Below are 19,383 nucleotides of genomic sequence, written 5' to 3' on the forward strand. Positions count from 1 at the left end.
CTTTTGTTGCAGAAATACCAAACAGTGGGGAAAAAAACAGAAACCTTTGCAGAACGATGTATCTGAATTAGCTAATTGTATATGGATTAGTTCCACATCGTAATTGACAATATTCACAGCACAGCATGATTTTGACAATACTTTGTCAGGTTTTTATTATTTGTATTCTTTATGTTGCATGTTTATATACAGTAGTCACATACTTATGACATGGTTTATTAAATTCACCATACATAAATTCACCATACATAGAATAGTCCATAGACAAGGATAATGTTAGGATGCCTAGGTCTGTGTCTGTGCATGATCCTGCTATTGTATAGAACTGTAGGCAGTACTTCCCTGAACCCATATCAAAATATGATGACTCTTAGTCCATTTTCACACTGGCGTATAAAAACGGTCCTTTTATGGATTGGAACGGAAGGGATCTTAAAATTGACCCCCTTAACCTCCTGCCGCCCGCGTCACGCCAGTAGGCGTGGCCGCGGCGGCAGCCCCAGGACCGCCTAACGCCAATTGGCGTAAAGTCCTGGGGCTCTGTTTTGCATGAGATCGCGCGCATGGTGCGCGCGCATCTCATGCACGGAGGGCGGAGCTCCGCCCCGCCTTCAGTCTCCGAGCGGCTATTGCCGCTCGGGAGACTGTTAGACGGCGATTACGCCGTCTATTTGCTAGGTGCAGCGCTGCGATGAGCAGCAGCGCTGCACTGGGGACAGCCGTGTGACACGGCTGTCCCCATGGGGGACAAGAGAGCGATCGGCTCTCATAGGCAGAAGCCTATGACAGCCGATCGCCGTAATTGGCCGGCTGTGGGGTGGGAGGGAGGGAGGGAGGGAAGGGGTTTAAAGCAACAGTTTTTTTTTTTTAAAAAGCAGCAACACAAATATTGATTAAAAAAAAATAAACATGGGGGGAGCGATCAGACCCCACCAACAGAGAGCTCTGTTGGTGGGGAGAAAAGGGGGGGGATATCACTTGTGTGCTGAGTTGTGCGGCCCTGCAGCTTGGCCTTAAAGCTGCAGTGGCCAATTTAGCTAAACATTGCCTGGTCACTAGGGGGGTTTAGCCCCGCAGTCCTCAAGTGGTTAAATACTCTTTCTCACATTCGGATTCACCTGTGTATGTAGGTCAAGAGTCACTGAGCTTACCAAGCCAATTTGAGTTCCAATAATTAGTTCTAAAGGTTTTGGAATCAATAAAATGACAGTGCCCAAATTTATGCACCTGCCTAATTTTATTTAAACAATTATTGCGCACTTTCTGTAAATCCAATAAACTTAATTTTACTTCTCTAATATCACTGTGTGTATCTCCTATATCCTAGTTTCTCAACATGCGGTACGCGTACCCCAGGGGGTACTTCTGATGGTTCCAGGGGGTACTCGGGCTTGATATACTTGACCAAGAGTAACAAGTTTAGAGTTTTAGAAAATTATAAATCCTATATAAACACCAAATTAGTATTTTTTTCTAATTAAAAGCAACAGTAAATGCTTGGAAATTGTTTAGAACTAATTATCATGTACTACGATTAAATATGTATTTCTTAAGGGGCACTTGTGATAATATTTACTATGCCAGGGGGTACTTGGTGAGTACAGGGTTTTATAAGGGGTACATACCAATAAAATGTTGAGAAACACTGTCCTATATGATATATTTAACTGACATTGACTGTGAGGTTGACTGTATAGGACTCCTAAAGGATGAGGGTGGGAACTCAATGGTGGATGACCAAGGTAAGGCAGAGTTATTAAATGCTTTCTTTGCTTCTGTCTTCACAAAAGAAACAGCACTGTTGCAAACTACAGAGGCAGAAGAGTCTCAATCTTCTAACTGTAATATTAAATACTTAACGCAGGAAGAAGTGAAGGCAAGACTAAATAAATTAAAAATAGACAAGGCACCTGGCCCGGATGGCATACATCCTTGGGTCCTAAGGGAATTAAGTTCAGTTATAGATAAACTCCTTTATCTTATCTTTTGTGACTCTCTTGCAACTGGCAGAGTCCCAGTGGATTGGCGTACAGCCCACGTTTTCCCATTATTTAAGAAGGGCAAAAAATCAGATCCAGGAAATTATAGACCTGTAAGCTTAACATCAGTTGTATGCAAACTATTTGAGGGGTTACTAAGAGATACTATACATGACTTCATAGTAGAAAATAATCTTATTTCTCAGCATCAACATGGGTTTACTAAAGACAGGTCCTGTTTGACTAACATGCTCAGCTTTTATGAGGTAGTGAATGCTAATATGGATATTGGGAATGCTGTAGATATGATATACTTGGACTTTGCAAAGGCCTTCAACACTGTTCCCCACAAAAGTCTGGTGCAAAAGTTGAGGATGCAAGGACTGGGGAAGAGTCTGTGTTCATGGATAGGGAACTGGCTAATGGACAGAAAACAAAGAGTTTTGGTCATGGATCGTACTCAATATGGGAGACTGTTAGCAGTGGGGTCCCATAGGGGTCTGTTCTGGGTCCAGTGCTCTTCAATCTATTTATTAATGACACATTCAAAAGAGTTGCAGGGGAAAATCGGCACCAAACGCAATGACAGGCAGACACTTGGAGGGAGTTATTGATGGTTACTAAATGTGCCTCCAGCATACAGCAAATTCCAGCAGTCCACAGAGAAAGGCAAGCCGGGCACCATTAGTTTGCCTCAGAGACCCTCTCTGAGGAAGCAAGCAGCTTAGCTTGCGAAACGGCTGTCAGACCAGCTACTTGTTGCATGTGTCTTTCTATGGATGGGATGAAATAAATTGGTGGATTGCAAACTAATGGTGCCCGGCTTGCCTTTCTCTGTGGACTGCTGGTATTTATTAATGACCTAGTAGATGCAGTAGTGAGCAATGTTGCTATTTTTGCAGATGATACAAAATTGTGCAGAATCATCAACTCTCAGGAAGATAGTGTCAAATTGCAACAGGATCTGGATAGGATGGCTATATGGGCACATACATGGCAGATGAAATTCAATGTTGACAAATGTAAAGTCATGTATTTTGGACGTACTAATGGTCTAGCACCATACAAAATAAATGGGATACAGTTGGGGACATCAAACTTGGAGAAGGACTTAGGAGTACTCATTAGTTAAATAATCGTACTCAATGCCAAGCAGCTGCAGCTAAAGTTAACAAAATTTTGGGATGCATTAAAAGGGAAATAAAAACTCAAGATGCTAGCATAATATTGCCCCTGTTTAACTCTCTAGTAAGGCCACATCTGGAATATGGAATTCAATTCTGGGCACCACATTACAAAAAAGATATTGCAGTTTTAGAGCAGGTGCAGAGACGAGCAACAAAATTGATACGTGGGATGGAAGGTCTCACTTATCAAGAAAGGTTAGATAAACTGGGTTTATTTAGTCTAGAGAAAAGACGCCTTAGAGGGGATCTAATTAGCCATTTATTTAGGAAAGGGCTCTTTACAGTAAGAGTGATTAAGATGTGGAATGCATTGCCACAGGAAGTCGTTATGGCAAACTTTATACCTGCATTTAAAGGGGGCTTAGATGCTTTCCTTGCGTTGAAAGACATCCATGGCTACAATTACTAGGTAATGCCTAATGATGTTGATCCAGGGATTTTATCTGATTGCCATCTGGAGTCGGGAAGGAATTTTTCCCTTTAGAGGCTAATTGGACCATGCCTTGTAAGGGTTTTTTCGCCTTCCTCTGGATCAACAGGGATATGTGAGGGAGCAGGCTGGTGTTGTACTTTATACTGGTTGAACTCGATGGACGTATGCCTTTTTTCAACCAAAATAACTATGTAACTATGTAACTATGACATTTTTTATCGTAACAACCAACGATTTATATAGGAAAATCATGAACATTAGCAAGGTTGCCTAAACTTTTGCATCCCACTGTATATATATTGCTTATTTCGCACTGCATATAGTTAGCTGTGTTTGCTAGGAAAGCATTTGATTGATAATGGTTCTGTGTTCTTATTTCTTGTAAAATTATTAAGCACAATCTATGCTTTAGTCAGGGGCGTAGCAATAGGGGGTGCAGCGGTAGCGACCGCATCGGGGCCCTTGGGCCAAAGGGGCCCCGAATGGCCCTACCTCAACTACAGTATTAGCTCTATATTGGTCCTGTGCTCATAATAATCATTTATATATATACTTTGAATAGTGGTAATCATTAACAAACTATTCCCCATCCCCTTCTTGCACCTCTGACATTGTAGTTGCCATTGGCAGCTTTTAGTGCTCTGTTTCAATTGCTATGTATAGAGTGCATGGGGGGCCCCATTGTAAAACTTGCATCGGGGCCCACAGCTCCTTAGCTACGCCACTGGCTTTAGTAAAGTGTAATTAGAAAGAAGCCTTGAAATTTCACTGTTTATGATCCACACAATCACTATCAATTTTCTGAGCAGAGGTTCCACTTAGAAAAGATTTGTATTTGAGCACAACAATTGAGAGTCAAAGCAATACACCTGGCAGCTTGCCTGAAATTCTTCTCAAAGGATTTGGCCATCCTTTAAATATATCCTATTTAAAGATTTGTAGTAATGAAAGCATTAACTATTTCCTGCACTTTTAAAAATGTTTTGATTAATTGGTAGAGATGGCCTGAACGGTCCGCCGGCGAACGGTTCCCGACGAACTTCCGTGGTTCGCGTTCCTGGAGAACCTGAACTTTTGCGGAAGTTTGATTCGCCCCCATAGTCCATCATTAGGGTCAACTTTGACCCTCTACATCAGAGTCAGCAGGCACATTGTGGCCAATCAGGCTACACTCCCTCCTGGAGCCCTCCCCCCTTATAAAAGGCAGGCAGCATCATGCATTGGACTCACTCGTGTGCCTGCAGTAATTAGAGAAGGGAGAGGTTGCTTCAGAGACATTAGGGAAAGCTTAGTTAGGCTCTTGTAAGCTTGTTAGCTTGCTCCTTGCTGATTCTTATTGCTAAAAAAAGCACCCCTCAACAGCTCTTTTGAGAGCTCATGTTGTTCTTGTGATCTATTTTTTTTGTGTGTGTGTGTCCCACTGACACTTGCATATACAGCCCTGTCAGTCAGTCGCAGCTGGCCTTTGGCACCTTAATTCCTACTGTGCCACTGCCAGGCCCAGCACATTCAGTGACTACCTGTGTGTGTGACAGGCAGCTGCACATTTGTAATCCCAATCCCTGCACCTGTTCACTGTTTAGTCCACCTACCTACCTACCTACCTACCTACCTACGTGAGCGAACGCATTGTTAATACCACCAGTCATTGCACCTGTTCACGGTACATGTGTGTGTGACAGGTGCACATTTGTAATACCCAGTAGCACTGCATATAGCTACCTGTTGTTCAGTGCAACCACCTACCCACGTGAGCGCACGCAGTGTGCTATTTAATACCTCCAGTCACTGTACCTGTTCTCGGTACGTGTGTGTGACAGGTGCACATTTGTAATACCCATCACTGCATATAGCTACCTGTTGTTCAGTGCACCCACCTACCTATGTGAGCGCACGCAGTGTGCTATTTAATACCACCAGTCACTGTAGCTGTTCACGGTACGTGTGTGTGACAGGTGCACATTTGTAATACCCAGCAGCACTGCATATACCTACCTGTTGTTCAGTGCACCCACCTATCTACGTGAGCGCACACAGTGTGATATACCACTCCGTGCATACCTGTTAACTGCACCTGTGTGACTGCTCATTGTATTAGTGAAGTCAGTGCATACCTTTCACTTCATCACCCCCGATATGGATAAAACAGGTAGAGGCAGAGGAAGACCCAGAGCCACCCGGCAGGTATGTTCGAGGTCATGCTGATGTGATTTTGTGCGGCCCTGGACCAAAGTACAGTGCTCAGAAGAAGGCACGTCCCATCAACTCCCAAGATTGTCAGGACGTGGTTGACTATTTAATACAGAACACCTCATCTTCTGCAGCCACCAGCGCTACTACAAGCACCACATCCGTTCCATTTGACAATTCGCAGGAGTTATTTGGTGGGGAATTAACTGATTCACAGCAACTACTGTTAAAACAAGATGAAGGTGCTAAGCAAGTTACATCACCTCATATGTCTGAGTTAGGCAACACTATAGATGTAAGGTGTGAGGAGGAGGATGAAGTACCTGCTGTTGATGCAGTTTATGAGGTGTCTGAGGCAAGCGAAGCTGGGCAGGATGATTATGATGATGATGATGATATGGATGCCACGTGGGTTCCCAATAGAGGAGATGAACAGGGGGACAGTTCAGAGGGGAAGTCAGAGAGGAGTATATCCTGAAAGAAGCAGGCAGAGCTTGTCATCAGAAACAACTGGTGGCAGTGTCCGGCGCTATGTATCGCCACCTATGGACTGCCAGCCAACATGCTCTTCAACGTCATCTGCTGATGCCACCATAGTGCCATCACCCCAGGGGGGCTCGGCGGTTTGGAAATTTTTTAGTGTGTCTGCCCTAGATCGGAGCAATGCCATCTGTTCTCTCTGCCTCCAAAAATTGAGCCGTGGAAAGGTCAACACCCACGTAGGGACAACTGCCCTTATGAAGGCACATGCAGAAAAGGCACAAACTGCAATGGGAAGAGCACCAGAGGAAAAGCAGCACACAAAAGAAAAGCCACTCTCCTTCTCCTCTTCCTCCTTCAGGTGCAGCATCTTCAGCCGCTTTCTCCCTTGCACCTTCACAATCACAGCCACCCTCCTCCACTCCGCCTCTCACCTTCAGCGGTTCCTGCTCCTCTGCCCACAGCAGCAGTCAGGTGTCTGTGAGGGAAATCTTTGGGCGGAAGAAGCCAATTTCTGCCAGGCATCCCCTTGCCCAGCGTCTGACAGCTGGCTTGGCGGAACTGTTAGCTCGCCAGCTGTTACCATACCAGCTGGTGGACTCTGAGGCCTTCCATAAATTTGTGGCCATTGGGACACCGCAGTGGAAGATACCAGGCCGCAATTATTTCTCTAAAAAGGCGATACCCAAACTGTACCATGAAGTTGAGAGGCAAGTGGTGTAATCTCTGGCACACAGCGTTGGGTCAAGGGTCCATCTGACCACGGATGCTTGGTCTGCCAAGCACGGTCTGGGCAGGTACATTACTTACACACCCCATTGGGTCAACCTGGTGACCGCTGGCAAGCAGGGAGTACGTGGCTGTGCAGTGGACCTAGTGACACCCCCACGGCTTGCAGGCAGGCCTGCTGCGACCTCCTCTCCTCCTGCTACATCCTCTTTGCTGTCGTCCTCCTCCTCCTCCTTGGCTGAGTGGCAGTTCAACTCTACTGGTGCTGCGATCTCCACTATAGCTACACAGCCCCAGCTCCCCAGGGCCTATGCTTCATGTCAGGTACGATGGTGTCATGCCATCTTAGACATGTCTTGACTCAAAGCCGGAGAGTCACACTGGAGCAGCTCTCCTGGCTGCTCTGAACAAACAGGTGGATCAGTGGCTAACCCCGCACCAACTGGAGATCGGCAACGTGGTGTGTGACAACGGCAGCAATCTCATTTCACCTTTGAATTTGGGAAAGTTGACACATGTACCCTGCATGGCACATGTGTTTAATTTCGTAATTCAGAGATTTGTGTCTAAGTACCTAGGCTTACAGGACATCCTAAAGCAGTCCAGGAAGGTGTGTGGGCATTTCAGGGGGTCTTACACGGCCATGGCACGCTTTGCCGATATTCAACAGAGAAACAACTTGCCGGTGAGACGCTTGATTTGTGATAGCTGACTTGCTGCAATTCAACCCTCCTGATGTTCGACCGCCTGCTACAACAGGAGAAAGCCATCTGTGATGATCGCTGCTGCAGCAGCTGTTGCTGGAAGTAGTAGTGCTGCAGCTCAGGCAGTTCTGATCTATTTCCATGCAAGCTGCATAGCTTTGTCTGTCTTTCCCTGCTGTCAGCTTGTGACTGATTATCATTTACCTGTGTGGGAATCTGCATGTCTGCTCCCATTGGATGACCTCAGTATAAAGATCTGCTTCCTGCAGGGTTTCCTTGGGTTTTCATAGCTTCAGTTTAAGCCCGTCTTGCTGTCGCTTCAGCCCCCGATCGTGTTTCTTGTTCTAAAGATACTTTGCTGGTTTTGCATCATATATTGGTTCATTGCCAATATATATGCATACCAGCACGTTTATTATTTTCCTTGTATTCGTGTTACGTTGATACATCAGTGTCGCTGATATATACGTACACGAACTGTTTATTTCCTGTGTTCAGTTAGTCAGTTTTCCAGCACGTTTTGGTAGTTTGCGCGTACCGTGAGCACCCGTGCTGAGCTAGTTATCCTGTTCCTGGTCCTGTTTGTGGATTGCGTTCATCTCTGCGAAGAGATAACGAATCCTTCTGAATCCTGTTCTCTTACTGTTTGTGGATTGCGTTCATCTCTGCGAAGAGATAGCGAATCCTTCTGAGTCCTGTTCCCTGTATTACTCCAGTCCTAGTCAGCGTTCCTGCTTATGTCATATATCGGTTCATTGCCGATATATACATATGTTAGTCAGACGTTACAAATAGTTTCATTGATAGCTGTAATTGTAATACGCTAGGAAAACATACTTGTTGTATGTTTATCTGTGTTACGTTCATCTATCTCGATCCTGCTATTTCCTGACTATCCTGTCCTGTCTTTGTGAGGCACGCCATCGCCGCAACGCATTGGCTGCCTCATTCCAGTCTGTCTGGTTTTGGACGCTTGCTGTCGCTAAGTAGCCGCTAGCTAGCAAGCGTTCATTCTGTCTACCTGTCCTGATCTCCTCAGTTCTGGTTTATGCGCTCAGCGCTACTTTGCGCTGAGACGTTATAACGAAAGCATTGTTTGTGGCTGTCAGATCTGCACCGGCTCTGTGCGCCACAATCTCCTATTGGAGTCAGTCCTCCCCTCCACTATACTAGGGATAGCCTGTTTCTTTGTGCTAGTGTGTGTACCTCCTCCACGTCAGCTCATGCGTTGCATGCTGACTGTGGAGAATACACCACCAAGCCTTACATTATGAAAACCCCATTACCAATCCCCATTGTGGGGGGGATTCCCAGAAAGTATGACACAGTTAATTATGGTTCCTGTTCCTTTAAGAAATTTGAAGAACTTAACCCTGAAACAGAAAATGAGTTTTTCTCTGAATGTGCCAGGTTCCTGGCCAATCCCGATCTCCAAGCGACTCCTGTTTCAACCTGGGCACTCCAGCTAGTTTATATTTTGTTTAAAGGGCAATTGCTTCAGTGGGCATGTGATGTTCTCAATCATTCCGATTTGAATGAGAGACCGCTGGAATTTCTAGCGTTTGTGATCCATAACTGGTTGCGCATAGATCCATTGCCTTTTCCTCTAAATGAACTCCTGGCAGCAGGCCAATCAGCTGCTCCTTCAATTGTTTGCAAAAATGATCAGCAAGCAGAGAGTGTTCCTGATAATTTTCCTGCAGCCTTGAATAAATCACCAAAAACAGCAGGGAAAACAGCAGGGTCTAAGGCAAAACGCAAACGTTCTAAGAAACGTGTCCGATCTGCAGAGTCGTTATCCTTAGCGACTGAGACCTATAATGAGATTCTGCCATTAACAGATAATGAAATGCAATTGTCTTTCAGGGGAGTTAAATGGACTTATGAAACTATTAATTAACTTTCATCACTGGCTAGGGAAAATAAAGATTTTTGTTTAAAAGAATTATCTGAGTATGATTATGAGGAGATATTACAGAGTATTGAACAAATCAACTTATTTGTGAAGCAAGGAAAGTTTGCATACACTACAGTTCAACACTTGCTACAGGTATTAGAGATTCTTAAGAATAAGGAATCTGCCAATCACCTGCTAATTAACCCAATATATGTCCCTGCCACAATCATATCTGCAAACTGTGATCTGCCTGTTAAGTATGCTTGGAATCCTCCATTTGAGAAAGGAGAGATGGAAGCTCTGGTCAATGAATGGAAGAATGATTCAAGTTCATTTTGTCAATTTTACAGTGCAAAAAGTGAATTAGTATTGAATGCATGCATTAAGTCTGCCTATAACCTAATAAAAACTGGTGTGTGTGGGTATGACTTTGTGGCTCCATTGATCGATGTGTGGAAAATGATTTTGGATGATTTTTATGCGATTCAATCAGTTGATACCAGGGAAGACACACTGTCAATTGGAGACTGTCCCACTTCTCCAGTTACTGAGTCCCTGCCATGTCTTGTGAATGTTCCTGTAACTCCACCCTGTACCATGGATAACTCAGTGTTACTTCCCAGTAAAACAGAAGCCACTGATACTTTCTTAACTTTGCCCTGCACAAATTTCTCAGCAGAGAATCCAGAGGTCCTGCTGACTTCTGAGTCCAGCCTAGCCAGTACTCATGAGTCTTTGTTCAGTGAAACAGACACCAGAAAAATCTTGCCTGTCTCTGCAAACACTTCTGCAGAAATTACCCGTGTTAATAAAGTTCAACTCCTGTCTGATCCAGCAGATGCCAATAGATGCACTACATCAGTTTCCGAGTCCCAGCAATCCTGTCCAGAAACCTCAGAACCCCAGCATCTGAATTTTCCAATTTTACAATTGAATGGTGATTCAGATGCGCAAACATTGTGTCTTGATTTTCCTGTTTCTACACCTCGCTCTAGGTTCGTGAATAGCTCAGAGCATCTGCTCTGTGAACCTGAAATCGCAGAATTATTACCTTGTTCAGAAAATGTTCCAATAAATTTGCCCTGTACCATGAATTGTGCAGTAGATCTCTCCAATGAAACTCAGGTCACAGAATCATTATGCTGTCCAGCAGGTGCTTCCATGGTTTTGCCCTGCAATATGGACTGTTCAGTGATCCTGTCCAGTGAAGCTGTGGTCGCAGAGTCTTATGCTTCACCCAGTACTTTGGATATTTCAAACCCTCTAGCAGAAGGGTCTGAGGCACTGCTTACCTCAGTTGGTGTTGCAGTAATATTCACTTGTCTAGCAGCTGTTTTGGAATTACAGTCTGCTCTAATAAAACTTGGTGAATTTCTGCCCAGCAAAGCAGAAGCCATTGAAATATTGTCCTCGTCAGCAATTGTGTTAGATACCTTGCCCTGTACACAGTCTGATTTAACCAATGTTGTTGAGTCCCTCTCCAGTGTTGTAACAGCCGAGGAACTCCAGCCCTGTCCTCTGAATGTTTCAGAAGTCCTGCCCTGTAACATGGATAATTCTGATTCTCTGGTCAAAATAATAGAAATCTCAGAATTTCAGTCCGGTCTGATGAGTGTTCCTGAAACCCAGCCCTGTATCCTGAAAGATTCTGGTTCTCTGGCCGCTGTGGCAGAGGTTCCAGAGTCCCCTTCCTGTCCAGGGAATTCCTCAGTTTTGCCTAGTCCAGTGGGGGCTGCTGCAATACTGACTTGTTCTGCAGCGCCTCATGAGCTCCAATCCAGTGTATTAAATCAGTCTCTGTCCAGTCCAGAGGTAGTTGTGGAGTCCCTATCTGGTTCAGTGCATACATCAGAAGATTTGTCCTGTCTTGTTAGTGCCCCTGAATCTGATTTGTTACTGACTTTGCTGGAATCAGCGACATCTAAGTCTGATCCAGCATTCTCGTGTAAAAGTCCAGTAGTTGTGAAGTTTAGTCATGATGATTTTTTTTTGGCCAGTCCTGGTTTTGGTCCTGTCTTGGCTGACCCTGAGGCTCACAGTTCCTTGACATGCCCAGAGGTTTCTCTTGTGCCGGTGTGCCCAGATGTTCTTTGTGTGCCAGAATGCCCAAGTGTGTCTAAGGTGTTAGCGTGCTCTGATGCTTCCTTAGTGGGAACACGTTCTGATGTTGCCAGTCTGCCTGCATGCCCATACATATATCCAGGCACATCGCCTCTAGTTAGGACATTAAATAAATTATTAGGGAAAGGGAGGTGCTGAAGGGGGTGTGGCTAGAAAACAGCAAAAATCTATTAACCCTTCGCACACTCACATGCAAATGTTCAAACAATTGCATTCACAGATTCACTCATCCAGGCACAACTGTTATCCCTACAGCTAAATTAAAAGCCAGGGTTTTAGTTCACAGAAGAATGCATTCTTATGCTTAATCACCTATACTGCGCAGAAGTACCCAGGTAAACATAGGTGTCCTAACTCTGGCCCTGTAACATGCATAGTGCAGACATGCAAACACATTCATTGCATCAAACCTATCAATGGATTAGGAGCACACATCCTAACTTCCTCTCCTGGGAAAGACAGTGCATCTTACCAATCGCACAAGGGAGCTAATGTTATGTGTCCATGTGCACAATGCGCATACACCAGCATAAGCTGTCTGCATGCTGACAAACATACAGGGGAAGGGGGAGTGCACCGAATTGGACCCTAGCCACAGGGGTCAATGATAAGAATAAACATACATATATCCAGGCACATCGCCTCTAGTTAGGACATTAAATAAATTATTAGGGAAAGGGAGGTGCTGAAGGGGGTGTGGCTAGAAAACAGCAAAAATCTATTAACCCTTCGCACACTCACATGCAAATGTTCAAACAATTGCATTCACAGATTCACTCATCCAGGCACAACTGTTATCCCTACAGCTAAATTAAAAGCCAGGGTTTTAGTTCACAGAAGAATGCATTCTTATGCTTAATCACCTATACTGCGCAGAAGTACCCAGGTAAACATAGGTGTCCTAACTCTGGCCCTGTAACATGCATAGTGCAGACATGCAAACACATTCATTGCATCAAACCTATCAATGGATTAGGAGCACACATCCTAACTTCCTCTCCTGGGAAAGACAGTGCATCTTACCAATCGCACAAGGGAGCTAATGTTATGTGTCCATGTGCACAATGCGCATACACCAGCATAAGCTGTCTGCATGCTGACAAACATACAGGGGAAGGGGGAGTGCACCGAATTGGACCCTAGCCACAGGGGTCAATGATAAGAATAAACATACATATATCCAGGCACATCGCCTCTAGTTAGGACATTAAATAAATTATTAGGGAAAGGGAGGTGCTGAAGGGGGTGTGGCTAGAAAACAGCAAAAATCTATTAACCCTTCGCACACTCACATGCAAATGTTCAAACAATTGCATTCACAGATTCACTCATCCAGGCACAACTGTTATCCCTACAGCTAAGGTGCACTCCCCCTTCCCCTGTATGTTTGTCAGCATGCAGACAGCTTATGCTGGTGTATGCGCATTGTGCACATGGACACATAACATTAGCTCCCTTGTGCGATTGGTAAGATGCACTGTCTTTCCCAGGAGAGGAAGTTAGGATGTGTGCTCCTAATCCATTGATAGGTTTGATGCAATGAATGTGTTTGCATGTCTGCACTATGCATGTTACAGGGCCAGAGTTAGGACACCTATGTTTACCTGGGTACTTCTGCGCAGTATAGGTGATTAAGCATAAGAATGCATTCTTCTGTGAACTAAAACCCTGGCTTTTAATTTAGCTGTAGGGATAACAGTTGTGCCTGGATGAGTGAATCTGTGAATGCAATTGTTTGAACATTTGCATGTGAGTGTGCGAAGGGTTAATAGATTTTTGCTGTTTTCTAGCCACACCCCCTTCAGCACCTCCCTTTCCCTAATAATTTATTTAATGTCCTAACTAGAGGCGATGTGCCTGGATATATGTATGTTTATTCTTATCATTGACCCCTGTGGCTAGGGTCCAATTCGGTGCACTCCCCCTTCCCCTGTATGTTTGTCAGCATGCAGACAGCTTATGCTGGTGTATGCGCATTGTGCACATGGACACATAACATTAGCTCCCTTGTGCGATTGGTAAGATGCACTGTCTTTCCCAGGAGAGGAAGTTAGGATGTGTGCTCCTAATCCATTGATAGGTTTGATGCAATGAATGTGTTTGCATGTCTGCACTATGCATGTTACAGGGCCAGAGTTAGGACACCTATGTTTACCTGGGTACTTCTGCGCAGTATAGGTGATTAAGCATAAGAATGCATTCTTCTGTGAACTAAAACCCTGGCTTTTAATTTAGCTGTAGGGATAACAGTTGTGCCTGGATGAGTGAATCTGTGAATGCAATTGTTTGAACATTTGCATGTGAGTGTGCGAAGGGTTAATAGATTTTTGCTGTTTTCTAGCCACACCCCCTTCAGCACCTCCCTTTCCCTAATAATTTATTTAATGTCCTAACTAGAGGCGATGTGCCTGGATATATGTATGTTTATTCTTATCATTGACCCCTGTGGCTAGGGTCCAATTCGGTGCACTCCCCCTTCCCCTGTATGTTTGTCAGCATGCAGACAGCTTATGCTGGTGTATGCGCATTGTGCACATGGACACATAACATTAGCTCCCTTGTGCGATTGGTAAGATGCACTGTCTTTCCCAGGAGAGGAAGTTAGGATGTGTGCTCCTAATCCATTGATAGGTTTGATGCAATGAATGTGTTTGCATGTCTGCACTATGCATGTTACAGGGCCAGAGTTAGGACACCTATGTTTACCTGGGTACTTCTGCGCAGTATAGGTGATTAAGCATAAGAATGCATTCTTCTGTGAACTAAAACCCTGGCTTTTAATTTAGCTGTAGGGATAACAGTTGTGCCTGGATGAGTGAATCTGTGAATGCAATTGTTTGAACATTTGCATGTGAGTGTGCGAAGGGTTAATAGATTTTTGCCTGCATGCCCAGAGATGGTTCTGGTCCCTGAAAGCCCTGATATTGATGTTTGTCCTTGTGGCCCTGACTCGGGAATTGCCCTAGGTTCCATAGGGGTTCTTGATAATTCTCCATGTGAGCCTAAGGGGCATTCTGACCTATGGGGATCTCTTTGGAGCTTCAAGGTGTTCTGGGAGGTCTCTGAGAAAACTTGTCCTGGTGCCTTGGACTGGTTCAACAGTGGGTTTTGTGTTGGTAAAGACAGTACCGGTGGGCATTGCAAAGGCTTTGGCGTTTCTGAACGGTTCCTGGAAGGCGGTGGGTATCGCTCAGGGAATTTCGGAGGGCTTTCTTCTGGAAATCATGGTTCTGATGGGTGTCACATTGGGGCTTGTAGTACTGATGGGCATGGTTCTGTAGGTTCTGGTTCTGATGGGTCCAGTCTTGTGGGGACTGATTCTGGAATTCGGTCTTGCCGGGCTGTCCCGGTCATCATGAATTATCAGTCGGACTGTTTTGTTGGGAATTTCAGTTTTGAAAAGCGTCTGGAATCCGCTTTTAAGGGCGGGGGTACTGTGATGATCGCTGCTGCAGCAGCTGTTGCTGGAAGTAGTAGTGCTGCAGCTCAGGCAGTTCTGATCTATTTCCATGCAAGCTGCATAGCTTTGTCTGTCTTTCCCTGCTGTCAGCTTGTGACTGATTATCATTTACCTGTGTGGGAATCTGCATGTCTGCTCCCATTGGATGACCTCAGTATAAAGATCTGCTTCCTGCAGGGTTTCCTTGGGTTTTCATAGCTTCAGTTTAAGCCCGTCTTGCTGTCGCTTCAGCCCCCGATCGTGTTTCTTGTTCTAAAGATACTTTGCTGGTTTTGCATCATATATTGGTTCATTGCCAATATATATGCATACCAGCACGTTTATTATTTTCCTTGTATTCGTGTTACGTTGATACATCAGTGTCGCTGATATATACGTACATGAACTGTTTATTTCCTGTGTTCAGTTAGTCAGTTTTCCAGCACGTTTTGGTAGTTTGCGCGTACCGTGAGCACCCGTGCTGAGCTAGTTATCCTGTTCCTGGTCCTGTTTGTGGATTGCGTTCATCTCTTTTACTCCAGTCCTAGTCAGCGTTCCTGCTTATGTCATATATCGGTTCATTGCCGATATATACATATGTTAGTCAGACGTTACAAATAGTTTCATTGATAGCTGTAATTGTAATACGCTAGGAAAACATACTTATTGTATGTTTATCTGTGTTACGTTCATCTATCTCGATCCTGCTATTTCCTGACTATCCTGTCCTGTCTTTGTGAGGCACGCCATCGCCGCAACGCATTGGCTGCCTCATTCCAGTCTGTCTGGTTTTGGACGCTTGCTGTCGCTAAGTAGCCGCTAGCTAGCAAGCGTTCATTCTGTCTACCTGTCCTGATCTCCTCAGTTCTGGTTTATGCGCTCAGCGCTACTTTGCGCTGAGACGTTATAACGAAAGCATTGTTTGTGGCTGTCAGATCTGCACCGGCTCTGTGCGCCACAATCTCCTATTGGAGTCAGTCCTCCCCTCCACTATACTAGGGATAGCCTGTTTCTTTGTGCTAGTGTGTGTACCTCCTCCACGTCAGCTCATGTGTTGCATGCTGACTGTGGAGAATACACCACCAAGCCTTACACCATCAAACAGTATCTCTACAACTACAGTCAAAGGACACAGTCTGGGGAGATGGGGATATCCTGGCCGAAGTACTGGACACTGATGCAAAATGCCTGCAGGCTAATGCAGCCGTTTGAGAAGGTGACAAACCTGGTGAGTCGCAGTGAAGGCACCATCAGCGACTTGATCCCATATGCCTTCTTCCTGGAGCGTGCCGTGCGTAGAGTGGTGGATCAAGCTGTGAAGGAGCGTGAACAAAAACAGGAATGGGAGTTGTGGGATCAATTCTCAGCAGAAGCAGATGATTCCTCAACACCTGTGGCAGCACAGAGGGGTAGGAGGAGGAAGAGTAGTTTGAGGAAGAGGAGTCAGATGATGAGGAAACTGTTGTTTTGGAGGAGGAGGATGAGGCAGAAGAACAACCGCAGCAGGTGTCGCAGGGGGCTTGTGCTGCTCAACTTTCCCGTGGTAATGTTCGTTGCTGGGGAGAGGAGGAGAACTTAGCTTACATCACTGAGGAAGAGCAAGAGGAGATGGATAGTACGTCTGCATTCAACTTTGTGCAGATGGCGTCTTTCATGCTGTCCAGCCTGTTGAGGGAACCCCGTATAAAAAAACTCAAGGGGAATGAGCTGTACTGGGTGGTCACGCTACTAGACCCTTGGTATAGGCACAAAGTGGCGGAGATGTTTCCAAATCACCAGAAGGCAGAAAGGATGCAGCACTTGCAGAACAAGCTGGCAACTGTGCTTTTAAGGCTGATGTCCCAGCATAAGCAATAAAGGTGCCACTGCCAGTAATCCTCCTCCTCCTATGTCCACGCAGGCAAGGACAGGACACTCCGGCGATCTCATGGTTATGTCGGGCATGCGGACATTCTTTAGTTCAACGCCTCGCCTTATCGCTTCCGGATCCACCCTCCACCAACGTTTTGACTGGCAGGGAGCCGACTACCTGGCCTTAAGTGTGGATGTAGACACTGTGAGCAGCGATGAACCCTTGGACTACTGGTGCGCAGGCTTGACCTGTGGCCAGAGGTTTCCCAATTTGCCATCCAACTTCTGTCTTGCCCTGCCTCAAGCGTCCTGTCAGAAAGGACCTTCAGCGCAGCTGGAGGCATTGTCACTGAGAAGAGAAGTCGCCTAAGTCACAAAAGTGTTCAGTACCTCACCTTTATCAAAATTAATGCATGGATCCCGGAGGGCTACTGCTCGCCCGAAGACTAAGTCAGTCCCCGTACACAGCATCTCTGCCTGCACGCCGTGTGACTGCCTGCCCCATGACTAAGTCGGTCCCCACACAGCACCTCTGCCTGCAGGCCGCTTGACTGCCTTCTCCGCCACCACCAACAGGGTCCAGGACTCCAGGCGGATTCCTGAATTTTTAAGGCCGTTGCTAGCAGCGGCCGCTATACTAATTTTTCTGGTGCGTGTACATGCCTGCCTAATTTTTCTGCCTGCACTGCGGCTGCAACAACAAAACAAAAGGCATGTACATGTGTCAATTCCCCTTCGTGATCGTTACCTTGCTGCGGTGAAGGGGCTTGCGTATCACAATGAAGCAATGACCGCCGGCTATATATGGGGGTGTCACACTAATGATAATAAGGTCGTTGCTTCATTGTGGACAGACCAAATTCGATCAGCTGGACAGTCACTGTTGTTCTGTCATTGAGCTTCCTCAGCCTGGCAACCATATGGACTTGAAAACCGCTATCGCCTGCACTCTCGCCATGGTGCGCACCAGTCCAGCACAGCCATCACAACACAAACAGCTGTTTGCGGTGCATTACACAGTGAGTTTGGTGTGTCAGTGTGAAGCACTACTCTAATTACACTCCCTGATTGATGTATACACATGCAAGCTGTTTTAAAGCACTTTAGGCCTGCAATTTAGCATGCAATCTGATTTCTGCCCTTAAAACGCTGCTTTGCGTCAAATCCAGAGTTTTTCCCGGGACTTTTGGCGTCTATCCCACTCATCCATGCAAAAACTCAGATGTTAGACCCCTTGAAACACCTTTTCCATCACTTTTGTGGCCAGCATAAATGTTTCTAGTTTTCAAAGTTCGCCTCCCCATTGAAGTCAATTGCGGTTCGCGAAAGTTCGCAAGTTCACGAACGTTTGCGGAGATTCGCGAACCTAAAATCGGAGGTTCGGGCCATCTCTATTAATTGGTCCTGCTACTCAGCAGTAGTGTTGGGCGAACAGTGTTCGCCACTGTTCGGGTTCTGCAGAACATCACCCTGTTCGGGTGATGTTCGAGTTCGGCCGAACACCTGACGGTGCTCGGCCAAACCGTTCGGACACATGGCCGAACTAAGAGCGCATGGCCGAACGTTCCCCGAACGTTCGGCTAGCGCTGTGATTGGCCGAACGGGTCACGTGGTTCGGACCCGAACGCGCTCTGATTGGCCGAACTGTCACGTGGTTCGGGTAAATAAATACCCGAACCACGTCATATCTCCGCCATTTGTCTGTGGGTTTAGCTTTGGGTAGGCAGGCAGGGTAGTTCGCGCTCCAGCCACGCTAGCCAGGGTCCCCCCTGTCATTGTGTCGCTGCTGGGAACAGTAGTACACCGCTCGTTCAGCCACACTATATAGCATTCTGTTTACTGCCACTCTGTGTACCTCGCTCAGCCACATTATATAGCATTCTGTTCACTGTTCTGTGTCTGCTGGGAATAGTGGTACACCGCTCGCTCAGCCACACTATATAGCATTCTGTTCACTGTTCTGTGTCTGCTGGGAATAGTGGTACACCGCTCGCTCAGCCACACTATATAGCATTCTGTTTACTGTTCTGTGTCTGCTGGGAATAGTGGTACACCGCTCGCTCAGCCACACTATATAGCATTCTGTTTACTGTTCTGTGTCTGCTGGGAATAGTGGTACACCGCTCGCTCAGCCACACTATATAGCATTCTGTTTACTGTTCTGTGTCTGCTGGGAATAGTGGTACACCGCTCGCTCAGCCACACTATATAGCATTCTGTTTACTGTTCTGTGTCTGCTGGGAATAGTGGTACACCGCTCGCTCAGCCACACTATATAGCATTCTGTTTACTGTTCTGTGTCTGCTGGGAATAGTAGTACACCGCTCGCTCAGCCACACTATATAGCATTCTGTTTACTGCCACTCTGTGTAC

This window comes from Hyperolius riggenbachi, chromosome 7 (assembly GCF_040937935.1).
Source record: "Hyperolius riggenbachi isolate aHypRig1 chromosome 7, aHypRig1.pri, whole genome shotgun sequence".
NCBI classification, from domain to species: Eukaryota; Metazoa; Chordata; class Amphibia; order Anura; family Hyperoliidae; genus Hyperolius; species Hyperolius riggenbachi.